Below are 17579 nucleotides of genomic sequence, written 5' to 3' on the forward strand. Positions count from 1 at the left end.
TCCCTCCTCCAGACACGTGCTTGAAACGCTGCCGCGTGGTGACATCACGCACATCCCACTTTACTCGGCTCCCTTGAAGGTCCCCCTCTCAAAACTTTAATCTTAATATTTTGACCCTCATTTGTCCCCCAAGCCATTTCCCTCATTTGCCTGCAGACGCAGTTCCCCCCATCAGTCCTCCACGTCTCCCACTGACACTTGCTCTCATTGCTCTTTGCTGCAAAAATCTGTGCTGTGAACACAGTTTGACATTTCCTGACATTTCATGAACTAATTACACTACAAATAATTAAGCATGTTCACATCTGTAACAAACGAAGGCAAAATGGTTGTCAGCAACTGTGATTGATGACCTCCCTGAGACTTTATCTGATGAGATTCTTCCCCACTATAGGCAGAACCTGGATGCCACTGTGTTTGCAATAATGCCTTCAGCCCTTTTCATCAGATCAAACCAATGAGATGCTTGAAGAAAAGGATGGGAAAATTAATGACTACAATGAAATATTTGCATTTTTTCCAGGCCTGGAAAAAACAATGAACAAGAGATGTGACAACCTCAATTATTTGGTGATGCTAAGAGCTCTGAGACAGCTCCTGCTGGAAAGAGCTGTTGGGAAGCCTGGGGGTGTCAAGTCGGCTAGAAAAATGGCAGGTGACAAGGACAACACTTTTTTTTTTTCTTTTTTTTTTTTTTTTAATGCTACCCAGACCCACATAGCTTAGTTAAAAAGACAAATTGCAGCGTTTCTTTTATAGGGAGGGGGAATACCTCAGCTTTGAAACACAACATCCTGTGAATGTGGTGCTACAGTAAAAATTATATTGGTAAACATTGTCTCTGCAGAGACGACATAAATAAACAAACAAAATTCACTGGTGCTAATGCTCTTTAAAGGGAAGAAAAAGAGCACAGTCAATAGTCCTATGTACTATAGTCAATAATGGAAATAATATATGTGTATATATGCATTTATATTAAATATATACAAATATATATGCAAAAAATTTAAAGTACATGGGCGTGCGTGTGTGCATGTGTATATGAAAATCATACAACACACGAATACACAGATTAAACACGACACTCGGAACTACCCTGCAGTATGAGGATAATTGTACACATATACAGACTGCCTGCAGAGCAACCAAAATACCCACTTCTTCCTGAAAGAAAATAAAAAAAAAAAAGAGGGAAGACGACCCCAAACCTTGAAAACGTGGCATAGATATGATTATAATTTCTATATGCACGAGAGCTGCTGTGCCGCTGTGTTTCCAAGTCCTTTGAAAACAAAAAGGAAATAACCCCTGGTACACTACAGCGTTTTGCTTTTTCAAGACCACACTAACACCATTCTTATAACAATAATAATAAAAAGGGATGCGAGAGGGGTTCAGCAAACAAAAACTGAGAGTGGTGAATAGCGGCCAGGACGCAGGGCTGGAAACCACGGACGCTTTACTTCCACTTCTCCCTGACCTTGAAAACACTTAAACTTCAGCCGCCTCATGTATTAAAAATAGTTAAAACCAAAAAATAATCCTAGGGTGACAATGCTTACCTACCTCATCAGGCTATTGCAAGGATTAATTAACACCAGCAATGTGCTTTGAGCATCTTGGGTGTCGCAAGAGCGTAAATCATTATTCCTCCCCGCCTCCCGGTGAGCTGTGACTGCCAGGGTGGGACGCCGTCCCCGCGGTGGGGGTGGCTTCCCGCGATGGGCCCCGCGAGCTGCTGGCTGCCCCGGGAGCACCGAGAACCGGCAAAGAGGAGGACAGCAGAAGGAGGGGCGCAACACCGAGAAGCCATAGCTAACGCAACTGCCACGAGGATGTACAGGAATGAACTCTAACTTTCTTTGAAAGCCAACTTAAGATGTATCATCACACCAGCAGGCAAAATGTCTCTTTAAAAATACTAAAACTCATTCCACTAATTGGTGAGTATACTGTATCTTCCTTGCTCCGTGTGTTGCCTGTGATATGACAGTTGCCATAGTAACTGTTTATTTCTATCGAATTACAAAATAAACGCATTCAAAGAAAAACAATATTTTTTTTTCCTAAGAACTTTCTGCCCAGAGTCCCTTATCCCTTTATTTTATATTTTTACATTTAGCTTGTCCATAAGTAAGCGTTATCTCCTCCTTGGCTTATTAGTTATACTAATACCCCGGCAATCAAACGCACACTGTGTGTTACAACAAAACCATAGAAGGAATAATTACAGTGTACTTTAGAAGCAGAAGACACTTGCCGTATTTCTGGGAGACAGCGCACTGCAAGGATCAGAGGGAAGCGCTGGCGGGAGGGTGGTGGCAGGTCCTACCGCCTTCCGGCGCGGGGTACGAGACCAGCGGTGTCCTACAGAAGGTCTGGACGCTGCAGATGGAGTTGGGGCACCCATCACGACGAGCTGCCCACGTCCACTAAACTTTATACTTTGGTCTCACTGCTGCTACAGCCGTCTGAGGCTGTACGAACCGTTTACGTCGGCTCCCGGGTTAGAGGGTAAGGCTGCTCGCTTGTCTCTGCGCAACACCGCGAGGCTGCAACACAGAGGCTGCCGTCTCGGTTCCCCGTCGCCACTGCTATCGCCGGAGGAAATCAAAATTGTTTAGGTTGAATTTTGTGCTCAGGCAAAAAGCAGAAACCCAGACTAGGAGAAGGTATGGACCCGTGCCGTGCCGATGCCTCTGCCGCCCCGGCAGCCCTGTGCGCGGAGAGCTGCCGAAAGCCTGCGAGGGGCTGCAAGAGCAAGGCTGGCAGCTTAACGCCGGGCAGGAAACGGTGGCAAAAGAAAACGAACCATGAGAGGTTTCTGTGATAATTTCTCAACATTTAAACATGGAACTATGCAGTTTGCCCATGGATTTTTTTTCCCATCAAACGCACGCTAACGCAGGAAATTCCTTACGGTTTTTGCCAACGCGCTGGCGCAGGCAGGAGTTAGGAGAGGCCCAAATGGGTGCCGTTTTACCAGCAAAAGCAAAAAAAGCCATTTACCTATACATTATTATGCGTGTTCCTGTTCACAAGTCACAAGTCTACTTAGATCCTTGCGTGACTGTTTAGGATCTTCTCCTGCACCTTCGTACGAGCTCTACAACCGAAAGAGCCTCCTCCGTTTACAGCTGCAAGCGCCCCGGCAGGAAGATCCAATTCCCAAGAGAGCTGGCTTAAAAACAGGCGGAGGAAATAATGACAATGCGAACTGCACAATTTATTGTTCCGTGAGTTAATAAGGCTGTGGCCTAATTAAACCCCTGCTTTTCCACCTTGCCATTCCTCTCGTGTGGCTGCGCAAATTAATTCTGGCCGGACGTGGAGGCTGCGTGCCTGCTGTACCAACTTCGCCTGAAGTTCTCGTAGGCAGAGTAGGTAGGATTATATTATAAGCAAACGTTAACGTAAATGGACACCTGCCGCCCTCGAAACATTGCATTTTCAGAACTGTTTGGTAAATAGTCTTTTATTCTTTAACATAGAAGTTAGCTACACCATGGCATCGACTCAATCAAACAACAAATAAGATTTAAGTGTATCCAGTATTTTTAGGGGAAGCGTCTATGTCAAAGAGATTAAATGCCTTGGCACTGGTTCCAACGTAGGATTTTGTGTTCAGTAGCTAGCATTTCAAGTCTTAAAATTTCCAGTACATTAACCTGACTGTGGAAGGGTTTTAGAGTAACTATTTGGGACTTCCAGGCAGCCGTTCAATGCAAAACTACGGTTGCTGTCTGCACTGGGACTGAACTCTCTGTAAAGCCTGACCGAGCTTGTTACTTTTGCGCACGCGTTTAATTTTACAGCCAAGAAGTCTTATTCAGCAGAAGTACCTACCACAAAGCGCATATCAAGAATAGCATAAATATTTGCTGGATTAGGCCTTGTCTTTATACACGTGCTACCAGCGTAGGCTGAGTTCTGGCAATAAATCTGTATATAAATTGACCCCTGTACCTCAGCTTGACTTCAATATCTTCTAATCCCTCTTCACAAAACAAATTGCATCAACCATGCCCGCATTTAGCCAACTACAGTTCACATTGTTTTTGTTCCTTCTCATAAGTTCTTCCTGCAGATTAAATGCTGATGCACTGAACTAACTGCTCTTGGCTGGAGTGGGCAGGTGTAATTTGATTAGTATAGATTCTGGAATTGGTAAGTACTGTATCAGTATCCTCCCTGGAAAATAGGTGACATGTCATGGGATATTAAGTATGGCCATTTAATGTAAAAACTCAGATAATACATGAGTTAAATGGAGAAAATGAGAGAAAGCTTTTAAGCATTCTCCCAAGACAGATTGCAGAATAATATTATTGTACACGCAAGTAGTGCTGATTGACACAGTCAGAAGGCCATTATACTAGTACGGTATAAAATCATTATAGCAAAAAGCATTTCAGAGCTGCAGAGTGATAGTAGCAACATATAATGAATTATCAATAAAGAAGTGGTGATTCAGTTATATTACATATGAATAGAAAGCTTCCTGTTAGATAATTTAAACCTGCCAGCCTGACAAGTGACTTGAATATTCAATTCCTTCTCCAGGTGTATGACTCATCCTTTTAACTTTACCAGAGACTGCAACTGTGTAGGGTAGGCCAGCAACGGAGCTGCAGTAAGCGATGTTTTTAAAGAAAGGCTGGTTAAGCAGATTTCAACGAGGCAGCCTCTGGTGAGGCTCCGTGAATTCTCAAGGAAAGAGCATCAGCCTTTGAGATGCCGGTATTAAGTAAATACTTCTTCTTCTTTATGGCAAATAAACACAAAGTACAGTCTCTCAGCAAGTCAATGCCAGCAATATTTTATGGCTTTCATTTTGTCTTACAGTAAAGCCCTTGAAGTCTTTATTGTCGCAAACTGCCATTAGTGATGAAGCCCTGACCAAAAAAAAAAAAAAACAAAACCAAACCCAACCCCCTCCCAGTATCAAATCCCCGTATTTTTAAGGAGGCCTGTCTCAGACCTCCCTCCTGCACGAAGCTCCTCCAAAGCCTACTACAGCATGTCAGTTAACTGTTGGAACACGATCCCATGGGAAGATTAGGACCTTTGGGAAAATCACAAGACTCACCTTTTCCTTTTAAATCATTATTTAGTATTTGCAGTGTTAACATAATACCTAAGTCAAAGATAACGGCACTGGAAGCTTAAGAGTAATTAACTTTAAAATTTGGGGAAACAGGAGGATTCCGTTTGAACACCTTCAGTGCTGGAACCAAAGTTACAATCAATAAACAAGAAGGATAGAGCAGTTGAAAGTGATCCAGCTGTGATAAATATGGGTATAATATTATCCAGTCCGCATTCAAAAAATAAGTATCTCCACGACACTGTCAAACACAAGTTCTAACCTGCCTTCCAGCGTTGTTAAGCTCTTGCATGTTTAAGACAATTTCAGACTGATTTTTCTAATAAATGGAAACGGAGTCTTATAAAATCTGGTAATTTCATAGATACATTATATTCTGCTACACTATTGGATTGTAATACTACATATATGTATACACACACACATGTTAATATATCCCAGTATCATCAACACTCCAAGAAATTTGACAACACTGATAAAACTGTTCCAGTAAGTTTTCTTCAAGTTATTGTCTGGATAAACCGATCTTTAAAAAGGCGTTCTACTCCGTATGTTTGCCTAAATACGGTGGCCTGCTATTTCAGAAGCCCTCAGCATCTCGCTGCTCCCATTTCAGTCATTTCACTGCCTGTTTACCGCCCCTCCTTTCTCTCCTCCGTTAAGGACGGTGCATCTACACGTGACAGAGGAAACATCTTCTCTTCCTTTACACCTCACCTGTTAGAAGCCCGCAGCTGAAGACATTTCTTTTTACTGCGCTGAAAGCTCTTGGGAATAAAGGCAGCTCAGAAATTTAATCACAGGCCGAGAGCTAGCAGTTAGATTGAAGCTTGAAAAGGCCTTAAAGGAGGTAACGGAGACATGGATTACTGCCTCAGAACCACTAATTAGTTGATGAAACTTCAAGAAAAGAACTGGTGGACATTTACGTGAATTTTTGCTGCCTCCAGTGACCAGTGGTGTACGGGACTTTTATTTTTCAAGCGGAGCTGTTTAGAAGCAAATCTTCACCCAGCCAGCCTTCTGTTGATCACAGAGCAGACTTGTGCCACTTTAAGGGCTCTGTTCTTATCTGTTTTAAAGATGAAATAATTCTTGAGACTATTTATATGGTTCGGGGGAAAGAAAGATTTGTGAGTGCATGACGCGGCAGTCAGAAACAACCAAATACTGGTATCGGCTCTAAAACCAACTCCTGGGCAAATTGCAGTACAAACCACTCCACTTTCCTGCCTCAGCATTCCTAACTTTCAGGCAGAGGTACAGCTCGTTGCTCAGCACAAGGATTCTGTAAAAATTAATTAGCAAAATGGCTATAAAGCACGGAGGATGAAAAACGTGCTAAGAGCTAAGCATTATAATTAGTGTTATTTAATGCATCTTTAAAAATCAAATTATATTTTTTTCTTTTCCTTTAATAAAGGAATTACACAATGGCTTTAAGAAATGACAAAGTAATTTGAAGTAAATGGCTGCCCTGTAAAATTGAAACACACCCTTAAAATGGGGTTATTATAGAATAACCACACACCCTGATAGTTAGCACTGCTTGAGCTGTGCATAACCTTAACTTAGTAGCGTATTATTAAGTGCGGGAGGATCAGCAATTAAAAAAGGGAGAGCGAGTGCTGATGCGTGTTAAATACACGTTACCTCTTTGGCATCAGCAGATTTGGTGCATCCATTCCTGGCAATGAAAAGCATGCTGGGCAAATTCAACTTGTGACACAAAAGGATTAATTAGGGTACAGCTAATACAAGCAATGTTTAGACATGAATCAAGAAATTTAGGACACGGGGCTTATGGTGCACTGAATAATTGCCAGCACCGTAAAAAAAAAAAAAAAAAAAAAAGAAAAGACGTGAACTAATTTCGCATTTATGAGAAGCAGAAAGTTCTACCCCAGCTTCTACTTGGGAAAGAACTACGCACTGCAGATTTCTTTTGAAGTACTTCATATTACCACACAAAATGTTTTCTTGTGTTTATGCTAGTCCTCCCTCATTGCATTTAAATGTATTTTCAGAAGAAAAGGGGCTATTCAATGGCTTAAAAACCAACAGGTAGCTGCTCCCTCAAATACAGCAGACTTTAAAGGCTTCCCTTCCTTAGGTGCTGTTCTGGGTCAGAAACTCAATATCTATACCACAGGTGACTTGGCTTTCTATCACACTTTTCGCCTGAAGGAACATTTGATATCAATGGGTAAAACAAGATAGGAGACAAATAAGACGGTGGGGAAGGTAGGAGGCTAGTGTGGGCGCAGGAATCGTAGCTTCACTCGGGCGACGACTGCAGAAATGCATGCACGCAGCACAGGACGGAGCTGCACAGCGCTCTCCGTGCCGGCCTGCTCGGGCACCACGAACCGGGGAGTGCTGTCAGCACAACTCTCCCGGCTAACTCCCTGCTCGGTTGACTTATCCTGCTTTTTCTGAAAGAAGAAAAGGTAGCGGAGGCGTCTTCTACCCTGCAGTGCCGCGTGGACGCAGCCTTCCCTTTATTTATCCAAGTGCCCCATCTGTAAGAGACTGTGATTCCCTACCGTTCACTGAAGCTGTTGGAACAAGAACTGCCCTCCTCATCTTTACTCTGAAGCAAAAATCACATTTCCTAAAACATCCACAGAAGTGCTAAGCGCAGGAGTTCTCAAAGTTTTGTAACAGCAGCAGACCAAAGACAGCCAAAGGGAATTTGCTGTGTCCTGACTCCTGAGCCCAGCACAGCCGGCAAAAGCCACATTCAACTCACAAAAAGCCCCCTGTGCGAAAGTTGCGTCCATTAGGTCTGTAAAATACAACAAATCATATATTATTTTTTTTTTTTTTTAGTATTTAATATTTCTCTTAGGTGTATCTTGTGGAAAAAAACGTTTCAAAACTTTTCTTGTGAAAATTTCCATTAAGTTTATCCAAAATTCAGCTATAATGCATTCTAAAATTATTGTCTATCTTTCTTCCAGTCACCTCTTACGAAAGTTGGAGGCCAGAAAAGCCCTCTAAAACAAAATAATTAAAAGAATAAAACAAAAACGGGGAGAAAAGTAACCAATTTTAAGTAACCATTCTTAAACCAACTGCTTCCTCAATTCAGTCGCGTTGATCACATTCCCTATTCAGCAATCAACTGTATGTCACAGATTCCTCATTCTTCCAGGGAAAGTGGAAGTCTTGCTCGCTGTTACGCAGCCTGTAATGTTGTTCCACTCCTGAACAGCTCCGCAGACGCAGCACGTACACAGCCAGCACGCACAGCCAGCACAGCAGCCATCGGGGCCAGTCCTCCGAGGGCTGCGGCAGATGCAGTGCATCTGAGCTCCCCTTCCACGCGGGGGTCTCCAAATCACTGGATTTACATGTAAAGTTTCTCATCCTCAGCCATGATTTATTTTCAGGGAAATTAAGCCTTATATTCAAATATCGGTTTTCATTAAATCACTTAAATTATACTTAAATAATTCTCAAGCTCCTCTTTAATTAAACGTACTAAGGACCGATTCCCATCTTTTATTCAGGAAGCTTGACTTTCCCAAGGTCCTAAGACCCACAACACAGTAGGGCTGAGAGTCCTCTGTTATTTTGACTCCTTCTCCTAGTTTTGCTTACAAGCCGGGATTTCTAGAGAAATGAAAAATCAGCTCCTACAAGGCCTCACGCTTTAATCACTTCAGGTTAACATGACACCCTAATGAGAAATCTCCCTTTCCTTTCCATCTCTCAATTTGCTCCACTCCACCTGCCAACTCAGGGCTCTTCTAGCATCGCTCATTGACCTTACACTCCCATTACTTCCACCCCCTTCCCTCATTTTGAAAACCAAATTAATTTCATTAGAAAGAGAATTAAAATTTGCTTAAAACACTAAATAGATATAATGTGTTTATTGCCCTTGGTGAATCTCACCCAATTCAACCAGTGTCTTCAAAGTTTCCATTTAATTAAGGGCAATATGCTTTTAAAGGCTCATTTAATTAGTTCTGTATTTGTTGCACCTGAATTGCAATAATTAATATAACCCAGAAAGCATCACTACGAGACAATACAGAGCTGCCAGAACTATGTTTCTGTAAAAAAAAAAAGTTAAAAAGCATTGCTTAGGAAAGAGCAAAGCTGTTAATGCAACTGGGTCAGTTTAGCAAACAACTTTTTTCTGCAGGTTCAGTTCTAAAAAGCATTTTCTCGGGTTTAAAAATCTGACCTGAAGTTGAAAAAAAAGATGAAAGTTTAGAAAAGAAAAATTAAATAAAGAAAGTAACCAACTATTTCATGATGAGCTGACATGCCACTTGCAACTTCTACGCCTCTTCTGCTCTTTCACACAGACCCAGTGTGAAAACTGGGTTTACTGGTCAAGGGTGAATCTAACACGGCGCTCTCCTGCTTTCACAGAAATCCTCTGGTTTCTCCTCTGTTCGGCTTCCGCTAATCTGATGAAATCAGAATTGTAGCTCCATTTCCTGCGCTGTTTCTTCCTCGTTTTGGCTCCCTGCTGTTTGTTTCTAGGATATTCTCATCCCTGCTGGGTGTATATTTTACTCTCTTTAAGAAAAGCCCTGATCATGTTTCTTTTTCTCACACTATCTGTTACTGACGCTTGCTATGGGAATCTCCCAGCCGGCGGTGAGACCCCAGTGCTTAGAGCATCTGGACAGTTATCATGAACTAATACAACCACTTCAGCAGCTCACGTTAACAGTGAGCGATTGGTGGGTTTTACTCCTTCACACTTTACTGGTTCTTCAAAGAAGAACAGGATTGAAAACAAGCATCTTTTGTGCCTAAGATGGACTAAAGTTAACAGTGGTGAAAACAAGGAGATATCTCCTGAACTAAAAGAAAAAAATGCTTAGCAAATTTAAGAGACATATTCTTCTCTTAAATATATCTTTGTTTACTGTCCAGGCTAAATGGATTGTGCCAAGAGACAGAGGTGCTAGTTCATTTCTGCTCCCTCAGATGGGGAACCCCTGACGAACATGCGACTATGAAAGTAAAATTTATTTATTTTTGCAATGAAGTAAAACTGAGCGGGTGGTGGCTCATCCCACTGCCAGGTCAGGGATGGACCCCATTGCCTTTTCCTGCCCTCTTGCCAGACAAGGTGTCACAGCTCAGGGACGCCTGTGCCTGGAACTGCTGTCCCAGGACTTGCCCAGTTGCCACCACACACTTCTCCAAAATCCAGGTGAAGCCTGCAACCAGCCTAACCATGGCTGCAGTGGGGGCTTGAAAGGGGGAGGCTACTGGGCTTCTAAGTAGGTGTATTTATTATTCATTAAACTGCAAGAACCAACTTTCCAAATCAGGGAGGGCAACCACATTCCCAACCTCATTGCCCCACACCAGAAGAGATGGGTGGGACAAAGATGAAGAATAAAACAGACTTCTCTGTAAAACTCTCCGTACAGCCAAACGACTACTAAGCTGCACAGTCAGATGCCTCCCAGTGTAGTTTCTACAAATTCCTGCATCAGTCTCATTAACTAATTTTCCGATCTCCACCCAAAAAGGAACACACAAGACAGGCTGTCTCTAATTCGGCTAAGTCCTGCAAGAATGCTGTCCCAGGGTCATGGGTGGCCATCCGACCAAGAGAAAAGACGCTTTGGTTAAACATATCTTGCTCCCACCATTCTGAATCCACACCCCTTGAGGGGACAGAGGTTTTTCCTCTCGTCCCCTTCTGCTGCCTGGCTGGGAAGCTCATGTCTCTGCCTCTAAGCCGCGTGGCCCTGCTGGGGCAATATTTAACTTCACGGTCACCAGCCCCTCGCCATCTTCAAACACAACAGCAGAGTGGTTCCCAACAACGCCAATCCAACGCTTGCGAAGCTGGCAAGGTTTCTACACGCGTGTAAGGTCTCTCCTGGCTAGGGAACACCTAATATGCTACTTGTTCTGGAAAACTCCCCCAGGCGGCTACACTCCTGTGAAAAAGCCGAGTTGCCTCCGGGGCAATGCGCTCCCAGGCCCTGGATCTGTCTGCAAGTGCGCCGTGGAGGGGGAAGAAAGGCTTGTCACCGATCCCAGCGCAGCTGGCAGGGCTGCAGCTGAGCTGCGAATCAGCTACAAATTAGTCCCAACATTTAAATGCTCACTTCTAAAGATGAAAGCCTCTCACAGTAGCTTTTTCTAAGGAATGGGAAGTGTCTCTAAGAATAACCGTAGCTGCTGCGGAGCGGTCGGGGTTCACAAGAGCCGCCTGACATCACGCCAGGAAACTCCGCGCTGCAACGTGATACACTTTTAGAAGTGACTTTGCTGCCCTGCTGGTTACCATTACCAGACATCACGGCATCATCCTCAGAGACAGAGAGCCCTTTATAATCCACATGCGTGCAGCCAGGTTTGCCTGCTTCCTAAAGATATTAAGATGCCACCTAAAGCTCCAGCTACAGGCCCACTTTGCCGTGTTGGTGCTGTATGCTTTAACCTTGCTATAGCCACTTACCTTAGAAAAGCGGTGCCGTGGCAACGGGGTCTGCATGGATGGCAGAACAGGACAAAATGACCAGAAACATCCTATCAAGAGGAAACAAAATGAGAACGTAATCCATGTAATCTAGTCCTCAAGTGATTCTGATTCCCAAAGGCTTGTTTTAAAGGAACTGCAAAACTAAGTTAAATAGAAAATATTGAAGTACTGAGTGACAGAAGGCTGAAGTTTATCACTGGAATAAACACAGAATGTAGACAACCCTGCTGTACAGACGTACAGCTTCTTCCTCATACATTTTTTCCCCTGTGTACTAATGTATTTGATTAAAGTTCTTGTGCTTTTGGCAAAAAACCCAAAACAAACCAAAACAACAAAAATGCAACACTGGGAGCAATGTTTAAAGTATATGCTTTATATGCCTGAAAATGTTTGTTTTGACTTCCTCTTACTGAGACAAAAATGAAAACTTCTAAGAACATTTTGTGAATTCTTGCCACACTCTATAACCTGTTCCAACTCAAGATGTACCTCCAAAATAGTTTTTTCAGTATAAACAAAATGATGTCATATTGACGGAGGGAAGAGCAAAACTTGCCTGTTTAATTTGGAAGATTGCTAAAAGTGATACATTTAACTCTTCTTGTCTAACAATGAAATGCTTTTACAGTTCACAATACCTAACACCCTTGTTCACATAAAACAAGTCGTCCCGAGTTCCTGTTGAACTAATACACATCCTATTCTTTTTCTGTGTATACTACAACATTAGGAAAGAAAAAATAAATACGTATCAAAATAAAATCCCATTTTCACCCGACAGCATGAAATGCATTTAACATTTTAAAGCACCTAGAGAAGCAGATTCTCCACAGAACACTTAAGAATAATACAAATGCTTCAGGTATGCTCTAGGTGTATCATGGACATCTCCAACCAATACAGTTTTCTCTCCAATGTTATTTTCCTCTGTTTGTGGTGCACAGGTTGGTCCTCCCATTGTTTTCATTTTGCATGTTACTTTCCTTTTCCCTGTCCTCCCCCTTCCCTAGTTCTCTTTTTCTCCTCTTCTGTTTTTTTTTTTTTTTTCTTGGTTTGGTGTCATTTTTTCCCCTTAACTTTCTGTATCTCCAACACCATTTCTCCACTCCGTCTGCATGGCTCACCGTTGTCCTCCAATGTCCATTATTTTCCTCTCCCCATGCTTTGCTTACACTGCAGCCTCTTGAAGGACAACAGGTATGTACAAAGCCCAATTCCTGATTGGGGCTTCCATACACAACACACCTCTCACCCACATATTATAGTTCATTACATTACAAAACGTGTTGATCTTTTGAAATGGGAACACTGTTGATAAGAAAATCTCTTCTCACATATTGTCTTCTCCAGAATACCAGATCAGCTATGAGAGCTCTCCGTGTTAGTACCCCATGGCCTGATCAGATGTGCGCCGGAGGAAATGTTGATACAGAAGCCGAAGAACTATGATGGAAAGCCAAGCCAAATAGTTAGTGTTTTGTATCTGCAACAGCAGTTACCTTCTTCTTCAGTAAGATCTAAAAGGAAAGAATAAGGACAAGTACACATTTGAAAATACTGAAAGCACATAGTCAACGTTTACAATTTAATAACTGACTACCTAGCCTGTTTAAAGGAACAACCTTCAGAAAAATCTGTTTCATCAACATCATGGATTAAATTTGCACAATGTTGTCCCTAAAACCAAATCAAACCAACTCAAACCAGAATACTAGAAATGATAAGTTGTTAACAATCTAGTTAACTACTAGTTAACATTCTCATTTTTTAACGAGCATGAATGAGTTCCACTAAATGTATACTTAGCCAGTAACAAGCATGAGAACACCAGAAATTTAAGTTTAGTAGACTTCCTTGCCATTGTACTCCACGTCTTTCTAGCAATGCCGAGAAGGATCTGTTTGAAGGAGGCAGAGTAGTTCAGTTTTCAAAGCTTATTCAATCATTTCCTTTCCCACTTCCATTGTAAACTTCAGCTTTTTCTTGAGACTGCAAACATCAACAGGAAGCTCATAGTACTCATGCAGTACTAAGGGCTGCAGGATAATACCGCACCGGATACACGATCTTAGTTTAAATGGGCTACCCAAATAACTTCGGGATGATTAAAAACTGGGGTGTTTACTAATAAACCTTTTATTAAGTAGAGATAATGGATATTTTGGTTAAAAAGTGCAGATGCTTTTTTTCAGAAGGCTATAGAAGTAAGAAGCTGCGTGGCCGTTTTCCACTTCAGCCAATTCCCTCTTGAGGGAAGTATGTTGACTTCATGTTGGACAGGCAAAATAGTATGTCGACCAGGGGCTTGGCATGGCTTTTCTGACATTAACACCTGCTGGGATATCAACAACTTGAAGATAACTGACGCTCTGGGAAACTAAGTGTATAGGTAGAAGATTCAGCTGAAGACCACAAATCTAAAGAGCTGCCATTTGAAAAGCTGCCAGAAGTAAATCACCACTTACTCTACTAAGAACCAAAGTGAGTGCTTGAGCATCACTGAGATGCTACACAAGGTTTGTGTCACGTGTTTCATTCAATAAGGCAATCAAGATGATTAGGGAGCGTAGGAAAGGCTCATTAATGGTCATAGCAGACATTGAGTCAGCCTTTCATTTACAACCAGTGCATCCGGACAGTTTTCATTTATTGGCTTTTTAATTTAAAGAATGAAATTTATGTGGACAGACACACTGCCATGTATTGTACAACTTGTTCTTGCTTAAAAGCTGCCACTAACTTTATTGAAGTAAGTGGTGCTGGCAAAAACTAACAAAAAAAAAAAAGAAACAACCAAAAAAAAAAGGAATGAAAAGAAGCACTTCACAATTTGCACGCTTCAGTTAGTTCCTTTAGGTCCTTAATAACAGGGTAAGAATTTAGCTAGGGATTTTATTCTTAAGATGCTGAACATAACACCGAAGGTATAACTGATGACAAGAGTATGTCTTTAGCTTCAAAGACAGAGAAATTTTGCATACTAATCACCAGGATTTTGGAAGAAGCAGTTACAGAAAGCAAAGACAAGAACTACGATGGAAAAGCATGTGATTTGCAACCTCAGCCAAAGTTGTTGCCAACCAACACCCTTTTAATGAGAACGACAAGGAGTGCAATTTGCTATTCTGTCCATTTTAACCAAACAACTGTTATCTCAGGACTCACAGTTACCAGTAAGTAGGGAATCCCTTTTTCCTACAGCCTGCAATGCGGATGTAAATTGGAAATGTGATGTTTCTCACTTCATTACACATAGAAATTTCACTGTGTGCCCACACCTAAGCAAGCCCAAGCGTTTCTTTCTGTTTCTGTAACTTGAACACAGGCACTACGGTCTTAAACAAGAGCAACAAGTGTTGCACAATATTGGGACCATACAACAGAAAAATATAGACTAGATTTCCTCTGTAAATGACATTTGTGTGATCACAGAATTACCACCAAATGGAAATGAAAAAATTCAGTTGACATCCTGGACCCACGCAGTAAAGATTCACCTGGCCAAGACTAAGTCTTCACTCCTCAGTAAATAGAAAAGACTTCTCTACAAAAATTGACCAAAAAAAACCCACCCCACAACCCCATAGCCACACAAAACTGGCAATTTTAAGTCCTGTATACAGTAGTTATAAAAATGAAAACTAAGTGAACCACAAAGGAGGAAAAAAAAAGGCACCACAACAAACAGATCGTAAAAGATATGCCTCCTTGACGATAAAAATGTGATGTTCAGATACTTGGTACTGCAAATCAATTGTTCCTGTCATTTGAACGGGAGTTTTCCAGAAAAGATTGCTTCATCTGGTGCCAACTACCCTTCACAACATGGCATAGACCTTTCCTGAGCTGGGCAAGAGGTCAGACGGAGTTGCCTAGGTAGTACGTCCCAGTTCCAAAGCACCAGACTTTCGTTTGCCCTCATTTCCCAGTCCCAGAGGACACAGGAGAAAGCTGACTGGTATAGCTGCTCTAGTGCAGAATCAGTCACTCTTCCAGAGCATCACGAAATTATAAGATAATGAGTATACGCATACCTTGATAAGACAGGAATTTAACATCGTTGATGTTACAGTGCGTATCAGTAAGCAGTGAACAACTACTTCAAGGCTTAACGATTCAATTTTCCAGGTTTTAGAATTTGGACCTATGCTAGAACCAGCCACAGACATCTCTCGGGGAAGGTTCTCATGCCAAGGAAGTATACACAGCACTCAACTGTCTGCCCACCGTGGAGGAACAGTGTAGGAACAGCAGAGCCAGACCCAGTGCCACAGTTGGACAACAGTGATCAAGAAAATGCTGACTTTAACGTCAGCTCTGACATACAAATTCCATCAAAAAGGAAGAGCATGGCCAGAGGTGGATAGGTCTCCCCACTCCCGGGTCTCTGAGTACAGCAAAGCTCCTCTTGAGCTCTCCAGACTGAATCAAACAGGATCATTTACAGACCTCTCCTTGATAAGGGCAGTCCATTATGGGTCAGGGCCCGAGCTGGTATCACAGGAGGAGACCAAGACTGGATGGAGCCGCCGCTGAGTGGGGAGAGTTCTGGATCACATTGCAGAGAGAGGCTAAGCAGTAGCCCGTTGCGTTATTGCTCATGCCTGTCACAGGCCCTTCAGACTTTGTAATTTGTCTGTGGGAGGAAAGAGGAGTAAAGGACTGTAAAGATCTGTACAACACAGGTGGCACAGTGGTACATTACAGGAGCTCTCCCTCCCCCTGGTAGCTCAGTATCTCCTCATGGTGGAATGGGAGTGTTTTATTTTTGTTTTTCTTTCCATTAGAGGGTGACCTTTGCTCCAACCAGGTTGATCTGCTGCAGAGCCAACATCCGCCAGCTTCCAGGGCTTGTGCTTCCCTAACAGCAGCAGATACTTTCTGCCGTCTCCTTATTTAATCATGCCTCCATAAATCAAAAGCGACTAAAACTGATTTAACAAACATTTGGGTGAGAACTCAGAGCAGCTGAAGAGTGACCAAGACTGAGTCATTGCCTGATGCAATTTCAAACAGTTCAATTGTAAACACAGTTGAGCTCATTGTTGTGTTAAGCGTCCCCCCCCACCCCCCAAAAAAAAAACACAACCAAAAGATTCTTAATTGCAAGTGCATCACTGTGAAAACGGGACTAAATGCCAAATGAAAGATGTATAGAGAAGCATATTTCTTTTGGAAACTGACCAAATGAACATCTGGTCGCTGGGTTATCTGGAAAAATCCATCAGAGGATAATGACAGCACCATTAGATGCACGACCATAATTAATACTATGTTTCAATGGGTTTAAACATGCAAAGTGCTGAACACTGCTGTGAGATACATTCTCAGATCCCACCTAGTTCAGTGAAAAGTGAACCACTGATTATTGGAAAGATATACCAGGGAAAGGATGACGCACCGCGCTGACACTGATAAGCATTCACTGCTAGCTAGAGTCAGATAGCAGGACACAACAGAAGGACATCTGGTCTGACCCTGTATGGTATTCATTACCTTTCAAAATGTTTTAAAATTATCAGTGATGACTTTTAAAGCTGAACTCTGAAGATGAACACAGGAAAGAATTTCAGGCTGGTCCTGCTGCAGAAAGAGTAGAAACTGCTTTCTTGTAGTTTGAGGGGTTGTTTGGGGTTTTTTTTTGTTTTTTTTGTTTGTTTGTTTGTTTTTTAACAAAGGTGACAGGATGCCCATATAAAAGTGGGCTTTCAAGCATATATACACAATGGGTTTTAATGGTGGATTTCAACAAGAAAACTAGATTTTTAACATGTAGTGTGATCACTACGTTGTGGGAAGTGAGATCATTATACAATATACAGCTTTTGTATTAGAACCATGGAGTTTATTTCACAGCTGAGTTATGGCCCCAGTACAAAATCATTGAAATCCCATTGAAAAAATTCACCCACAAAGAAAACTCACCTGCAGTAAAAAAACCACTTAAATAAATTACTTGTTGTTACTTCTGCAATGTAGGTACAGACTAAC

The 17579-nt window shown here is 42.1% G+C and overlaps 1 long non-coding RNA gene across 1 annotated transcript in view; it reads right to left on the minus strand.

Annotated features, from left to right (window-relative positions):
- Nucleotides 1-17579, minus strand: part of LOC309676950 — a 115337-nt gene that overhangs the window by 2658 nt on the left and 95100 nt on the right. The gene's annotated exons all lie outside the window — the stretch shown is intronic.

This window comes from Vanellus vanellus (genome assembly GCF_965231255.1).
Source record: "Vanellus vanellus genome assembly, chromosome: 12".
NCBI lineage: Eukaryota > Metazoa > Chordata > Aves > Charadriiformes > Charadriidae > Vanellus > Vanellus vanellus.